General features: G+C 44.9%; 1 long non-coding RNA gene across 1 annotated transcript in view; it reads right to left on the reverse strand.

The window, feature by feature from the left end:
* Window positions 1-3,335: 3,335 nt before the first annotated feature.
* LOC107181987 overlaps window positions 3,336-7,738 on the reverse strand; it is a 21,347-nt gene continuing 16,944 nt past the window's right edge. The window contains exon 3 of the long non-coding RNA XR_001512704.1: window positions 3,336-3,348. This is a non-coding gene — a long non-coding RNA (uncharacterized LOC107181987). The remainder of the gene's footprint in view (window positions 3,349-7,738) is intronic.

The raw sequence follows: 7,738 nt of genomic DNA on the forward strand, positions 1-7,738 counted from the left end.
CGGGAGGAGGAACGTCCCGGCCCCCCAGTCCCTGCTGTGGCCCGGCCTGGCCGCGGAGACACCACATCTGCACGGTCTCTCACCTCTTTATACTTCGGAGGCACTGACACATCCCAGCTCCCGTGGCGTTGATGGCCCAGGCTGACAGAACGCGTATGTCATTTAGTCCCCCCGCCCTACGAGGTGACTTTTCTCATCTCCTTCTTAAAATAAGGAAACGGGCCCAGTTAGGGTCACAAACAGCAATGTAAGCCAAAGGGAATTGTGGACCCTCGGCCGGAGTTCGCACCCGCGCCCAGCACCTGGAGACCCTCTTGGACTCCATGCCCGTACACCTTCCCCTTCCTCCCCCCCCTTCCTCCCCCTTCCCATCCTTCCTCTGTTCCCCTTCCTTCCTCTGTTTTTTTCTCCTCTCCTTTCTCTTCTGTTACTTCGCCTGGGTGGTAGGATGTAGCCAGGGGTTCTCAACCTGTGGGTCGCGCCCCCTTTGCCGGTCGAACGACCCTTTCACAGGGGGCGCCTAAGACCATCCTGCATATCAGATATTTACATTACGATTCATAACAGTAGCAACATTACAGTTATGAAGTAGCAACGAAAATAATTTTATGGTTGGGTCACAACATGAGGAACCATGTAAAGGGCCAGAAGGTTGAGAACCGCTGCTGTAGGCAGCTCTGAGTTGCTCAGGTCTACCCTTCCAAGCTTTACCTTCTCTCCCAGACCATGGGGGCAGCCCTCTGTTGAAGGGGAAAAGGCATTTAACACCCCCCTCCAGTGTGCTCTTATTTCACTGGCCCTTCTCTGTGGGTGGACATGCTAAGGACTAGAACCCTTTAAAAGACTGTGGAAGAAGAGGCATTGAAACCCAGCTTTGTAAGGAACAGCCTGATGCCTGTGAAGGAAACTGGAAGGTGGTTTTGACATTTTAAATGACTGTATTTGTAAGCCACAATCAGCACCTGAGCCTAGGGAGGCGGTTGGCGGAGGAAAGCTTGTCTGTATGGTTATTTGTGATCAGCGGGGTGAGAAGAGTGACCATTGCCTGTTACAGTGTTGGGGTGAGTGGGCAGCTCATTCACTTCCTACAGCCAACTGGGCAGAGACGAGCTCGGGGGATGCAGTGACTTCTGCGCCCCTCCCCTCACCCCCCAGTTTGAAAGTAGCCACATTCAGGTAATTGGCTACTACATTAATCCTACCCGTCTGCTGGTGCTGTGGCAGAACTGGACACCAGTACGTAGGCAGGACCACATTTCACCGTGCCTTTTGATGAATTGTCCCCACACAGCATGCCTGGAGCCTTTCTCTAAGAGAACAGATGGTCGTGGGACCTAGAACACCATCAGGGCTCCCAGTGCCTCTTCTCAAAGTCTATGTTTTTCCTTGAGGGTGGCACCCACCCACACATTCCCAGAGCAGCAGCAGGACCCTGGCATGCATTAGAACAAAAGGTTTCTTTTTATTTCATTTTTTATAAGCCCTACGAAGGCACCTTAGTGAGAAGTCAGCTCTGTCTCATGCTCACAGAATAGGTTGTTCTCAGGTGGGTGGCTTTGTTCCCCTGAGTCTTTGCCACCAGCTTCCCAGGAAGAACCTGTTTAAGACCTGTGGGGGCGTGAGAGGAATGGGTAAGCACTTTGAGATTTCATCTGTAGTAGTTAAAGCTTTTAAGCCATTGGGAACAGATCCATCTTGTGGGAACATGATTGGCAGGGAGGGGGGGCAGTGAGATTATCATAAAAGTCCAAAGGTCTTCGAAGGCAGGAAGCCCTCTGGGCCTTAAGAAGGGAGAAGGGTTTCTCATGATATACCCCTAGTTTTCATATCTGCTTTTCTCTGCCTGGCTGCCTTAATTATTGTTTCCTGTTACAGATTTCTGTTTTTCAACTCCCAAGTGGTGGAAGTCCCTTGTGTGCCCCCCTCCCCCGCTGCACCCCAATCCCATATCCAATTTCTGTGTCTCCTTTTGATTACCTACCTGATGGCTGTCAGTAGTAGCCTTGATGTCGGTCTCAAGGTTTCTTCTGGTGCCTTCTAGCAGAACATAGCATGAGTATAGCCTCAAAGAAAGGCTTGTGACACCTTTTTGTGGTGCCAGAAGGGAAAATGAAAACTTGACTGTCAACCAGCCAAGCACCTCCTAATAGCATGCTATCATGCTATATTGAGGTGGACGGGAGGAGGTGGAAATATAACCTGCCACATATGTGCTTTGAGGATCAAGTGGATTCTCGCTCCTCTCTCCTTGCCTCCAGTAGCTTTGTCATCTTGATTGTTGAGTTGTCCTGACACAGAGCTAGGCTTATATCCCTGTTACTCACATCAGCTGCCACGTGCCTCCCATTGTCAGAGCAACCTCAAGTGGATTGAAGGCATTCTTTTTTTATCCTCTTAAATAGTAGTTGACATCATGTCCTTGGGATCAGATTTGTCAGAAGCCTGGCTTCTGACAGAAAAACCAAGGTCCCCTCAACCCCATTTCCTCAGGAGCTCCAATTGGAGGGCAGCTGAGCTCCCCGGGCAGGTGTGGCCACTTGCCTGCACCCCCCTCCCACGCCTTGCTTTTCTTCAGCCTGTTTCCCTTCTCTCTGTTTAATTCCATCCACTTTCCTGCTGGGTGTTTCTTGGATGATGATCTGATGTCTGGAGGAAGGTACACCCCGAAGATGGCTTTCCCCAGGCTCTCTTCAGGTGGACAGACTATAGCTATTTGGGCTGGGCTGCACAGGACCCTTCCTTCCTACAGTAGATATTTAGTGAGAACAGCAACAAGCCAGGCAATAGGGATGTGGCCAGTGAGCTAAATAGATAAAGACGTAACCTGGCGGGGCAGGGGGCTTACCTGAGTGATAAGACTAGTAGCATGAAGGTAGTTAGAAGCACTGTGGAGAGATTATAAACAGGGCTAGAGGGCATGGGGAGCAGACTTGCTGCTTTTAGAGAGGGTGGTCAGAAAAGGCCTCTGACAAAATGACACTTTAATATTTACCCAAAGGAAGTTGGGGAGTGAGTGGCATGTCTGTCTAGAGCAGTGGTTCTCAACCTTGGCTGCACATTAGAATCGCCTGGGAATCTTTAAAATCCTGATTTCTGGGCCTCATCCTCCGGAAATTCTGTTTCTTTGTTACTAATGTTGTGGCCCCACCCCTAACAAAGAAACAGAATTTCCGGAGGATGAGGCCCAGCAATCAGGATTTTAAAAAGATTCCCAGGTGATTCTAATGTGCAGCCAAGGTTGAGAACCACTGGTCTAGAGGAAGAGTATTCCAGGCAGAGGTAAGAGCTAGCACAGAGGTTGGAGCATGCTTTGTGTGTATTAGGGGAACAGCAAGGAGACCAGTGTGGCTGGAAAGGATTGTGTAAGGTGCGGGGGGCGGGGGGAGAGGGGGGAGGAGTGGGAGAAGATGAAGTGATGGTGGAGCCTGGTAGATTGTTATAGGAACACTAGAGGCTCGGTGCATGAATTCGTGCACGGGTGGGGTCCCTTGGCCTGGCCGGCGAGATCAGGGCTGGCCAGCAGGAGGGACCGCGGGAGGTTGGCCAGCCACAAGAGGCTGGCTGTGGGAGCGCACTGACCACCAGGGAGCAGCTCCTACGTTGAGCGTCTGCCCCCTGGTGGTCAGTGTGCATCATAGCAACCGGTCGTTCAGTTGCTTAGGCTTTTATATATAGTCTTTGGGAGTAAGGTGGGATTATTGGAGGGTCATGAGCTGACTTGGGTTTTAATAGGCTCCTTTTGGCTATTGTGTGGACATTGAACTGTTTGGTGGCAAGGGCAGAAACAGGGCCCTGGTTGTATCCTGGGTGGGTAGAGTGTGCCAGCTAGGGCAGGTGTGCAGAAGTGGTGCCAAGTTGATGTGAGCCCCAAGAGGATATGTAGGTCCTTTGTTGGGTTCACATCTTGCCTCTGCTGTGTGTGACACATTAAGAATGTTTAGGAAAATTGTCCCACTTTTCTCAGCTTCCATGTGCCATCTGTATAATGGGAGTGACAATGCCTGGTGTGAGGAGTCGCTGGGGCAAGTGCATTCTCAGATGGACAATGATGCTGTTATTTCTCATACTGTCATTAAGGCTCCCTGTGTCCCAGTCACTGGACTGTGTTCTGCCCCCATATCTTTTGTCCAGCTAACATGATCTGTGATGTCTAGAGGAACCCTGGTGTGAGTCTAGCACTGCAGCTCCTGTAGTGGCCCAAATGTATGTGCAATTTAGGGTCAGTGGTCACTCTCCTTTTGTTTTACAGATAGGGAAATAGGTACCTATAAAAAAGAGATGAATCTGAGCTAAGATTTATCTTAAAACAGGCCTACTCGTTGCCTGCAGAATATAATGGCTAAGAAGGCTGCAGCAGTTTTCTTAAATTTGAGGACCATGGGAGGTTTTTAGTGTTTGTTACTGTTTTTTTGTGGATATGAGAGGGACAAGGTTGGGCTATAGCAGCTTCGCTATGTGGGCAATTTAAGATGCCAGTCCTTTTTCTTCTCAAGTTTCCTTAACATCATGAGATTTTAACATTTTGAAAATAGACCTTGCTATGAACACATTATTTTCTTTTCTTTGGGATTGTGATCATTATAATACAAAATCCTGCAAATGCTGTTGCTTGTCTTAAATGAACCAAAGTCCCCACAGCATTGTGTGTATATGCAGCTATTATTGGTAAAGTTTTCAGACATAGAGAAAAATAAAAATGGAACAGTAAATACCCATGTGCTCACCACCTATGTTCCGTGATGGTTGACATTTTTTTACATTCGCCATTTGTCTACTTACAGAATGATATGAATGTATATATATTCATGGGTTTTGTTTTGCTGAGCCATTAAAGTTACAGACATGGCACTTTACGTCTAAATATTTGAGCATGCTCTAAGAATGAGAATAATCTCCTTATTCTCCTATTGGTCATATCTAAGAAAAATGAAAATGACTCAGTAGTATATAAAACCAGATTCATATTGAAACTGCCACAGTTGTTCTCTGCCTTGATTTCCTGTACATTGGAAGTTGAAATGTCTGGTTTTTAAAAATATTTTTTAATTAAAAATAATTTTATTGTCGCCCTGGCCAGTGTGGCTCAATTGGTTGGAGCATCCTCCCATGCACTTAAAGGCCGCAGGTTTGATTCCTGGTCAGGGCACATACCTAGGTTGTGGATTCGATCCCATCCATAGGAAGAAACCCATGGATGTTTCACTTTCACATCAATGTTTCACTCTCCCTCTCACCCTTCTCTTTTCCACTCCCTCCTCCCCCTTCCCATCTCTCTAAAAAATCAATGAACATGTATTAAATACATGGGGATTAAAAAAATAATTTTATGTTTGATACTATTACATGTGTCCCCATTTTCCCTCCCTTTGCCCCCATCTACCCAGCCCCCACCCCACCCCTTCCCTCTGGCCATCATCACAGTGTTATCTTTGTCTGTGGGTTATGCATATATTTTGCTTGGCTAATCCCTTCACCTTCTTTCATATAAACCCCCTTTCCCCCGACCCCTCTGACATCTGTCCTCACTGTTCCATATATCTATGTCTCTATTTCTTTTTTGTTTGTCAGTTTATTTTGTTCATTAGATTCTACATATAAGTAAGATCATATGGTATTTATCTTTCTCTAACTGGCTTATTTAACTTAGCATAATAATCTCCAGGTCCATCCATGCTGTCAGAAAATATAAGGTTTCCTTCTTTTATTATGGCCACATAGTATTCCATTGTACCACATCATGGTACAATGTACCACAGCTTTCATATCCACTCATTTACTAATTGACACTTGGGCTGTTTCCAGATCTTGGCTCTCTCTCTATAAAAGCCTAAGTGACTGGCCTACCGGCTGACCAACTATGACATGCACTGACCATCAGGGGGCAGATGCTCAATGCAGGAGCAGAAACCACAGGCATGGAAAACTGGAACAGACTGATGAATCTCAGAGGGAAGAGAGCAAGTGGGAGGGTGGGAAGTGATTAACCAAAGATCTTATATGTATATTAGAGGCCCGGTGCACAGATTCGTGCACCAGTGGGGTCCCTCAGCCTGGCCTGTGGGGATTGGGCCGTAACCGGCTCTCCGACATCCCCGAGGGGTCCTGAATTGCGAGAGGGCGCAGACCAGGCTGTGGGAATCTGTGCACCATGCCTCTAGTTACAAATAATGCTGCTATGAACATAGGGGTGCATATATTCTTTTGAGTTGGTGTTTGGGGATTCTTGGGATATGTTCCCCAGAAGTGGGATAGCTGGGTCAAAAGATAGTTCCATTTAAAATTTTTTGAGGGAACAAATCTCCACTGTTTTCTACAGTGGCTGCACCAGTCTGCATTCCTACCAACATTGCACTAGGGTTCCCTTGTCTTCACATCCTCACCAGTACTTGTTTGTTGATTTATTGATGGTAGCCATTATTGCAGGTGTGAGATGATACCTCATTGTGGTTTTAATTTGCATCTCTCTGACGTTAGTAATGTGGAGCATTTTTTCATATGTCTATTGGCCATCTGTCCTCTTTGGAGAACTATCTATTCAGGTCTTTTGCCCGTTTTTAATTGGATTATTTGTCTTACTGGTGTATAAGTCTTTATATATTTTGGGTATTAACTTCTTACCAGATGTATCATTGGAAAATATGTTCTCCCATATAGTGGGTTCCCTTTTCATTTTGCTGGCAGCTTCTTTTGCTGTACAGAAACTTTTTAGTTTGATGGAGTCCCATTTGTTTATTTTTTCTTTTATTGCCCTTGCCCTGAAGGCATATCAATAAAAATATTACTACAAGAGATGTCTGATATTTTACTGCATGTGTTTTCTTTTAGGATTTTTATGGTTTTGTGACTTACATTTAAGTCTGTATCCATTTTGAGTTTGTAAGTTGATGGTCTCCTTTCATTTTTTTTTTTGCATGTACCTATCCAATTTTCTCAACTCTATATGTTGAAGAGACTACCTTTATTCCGTTGTATGTTCTTGCCTCCTTTGTCAAATATTAATTGACCATTTAGGTGTCAGTTGATTTCTGGGCTCTCTGTTCTGTTCTATTGATGTATGCGCCTATTCTTATGCCAGTACCGGACTGTTTGGATTGCAATGGCCTGTAGTATAGATTGATATCAGGTATTGTATCCAACTTTGTTCTTCTTTCTTCAGATTGCTGAGGCTAAAGAAAGAGTCTTTCTGGTTTCATATAAATTGCTGAGTCTTTTTGGTTTCATATAAATTTTTGAATATTTGTTCTAGATCTGTGAAATATGCCATTGGTATTTTAATAGGAATTGCGTTAAATCTATAGCTTGCTTTGGATAGTATAGACATGCTAATGATGTTAATTCTTCAAATCCATATACATGGTATATGCTTCCCCTTACTTATATTTTCCGAGTACAGGTATTTAACCTCCTTGGTTAAATTTATTGCTAGGTACATTATTTTTTTGTTGTTGCAATAGTAAATGGAATTGTTTTCTTAGTTTCTCTTTCTTATAGCTCATTGTTGGTGTATAGAAATACCACCGATTTCTGGTTATTAATTTTGCTGAATTCATTTATTAGTTCTGGTAGGTTATTGGTATAGTCTTCAGGGATTTCTATGTACAGTATCATGTCATCTGTGAATAATGAGAGTTTTACTTCCTCCTTTCGATTTATTTGCCTTTTATTTCTTCTTGTTTGATTGCCATGGCTAGAACTTTCAGTACCATCTCCTATATAATAAAAGCCTAGGTGGCGTCAC

This window comes from Myotis davidii, unplaced genomic scaffold (assembly GCF_000327345.1).
Source record: "Myotis davidii unplaced genomic scaffold, ASM32734v1 scaffold354, whole genome shotgun sequence".
In the NCBI taxonomy this organism is placed as follows: Eukaryota; Metazoa; Chordata; class Mammalia; order Chiroptera; family Vespertilionidae; genus Myotis; species Myotis davidii.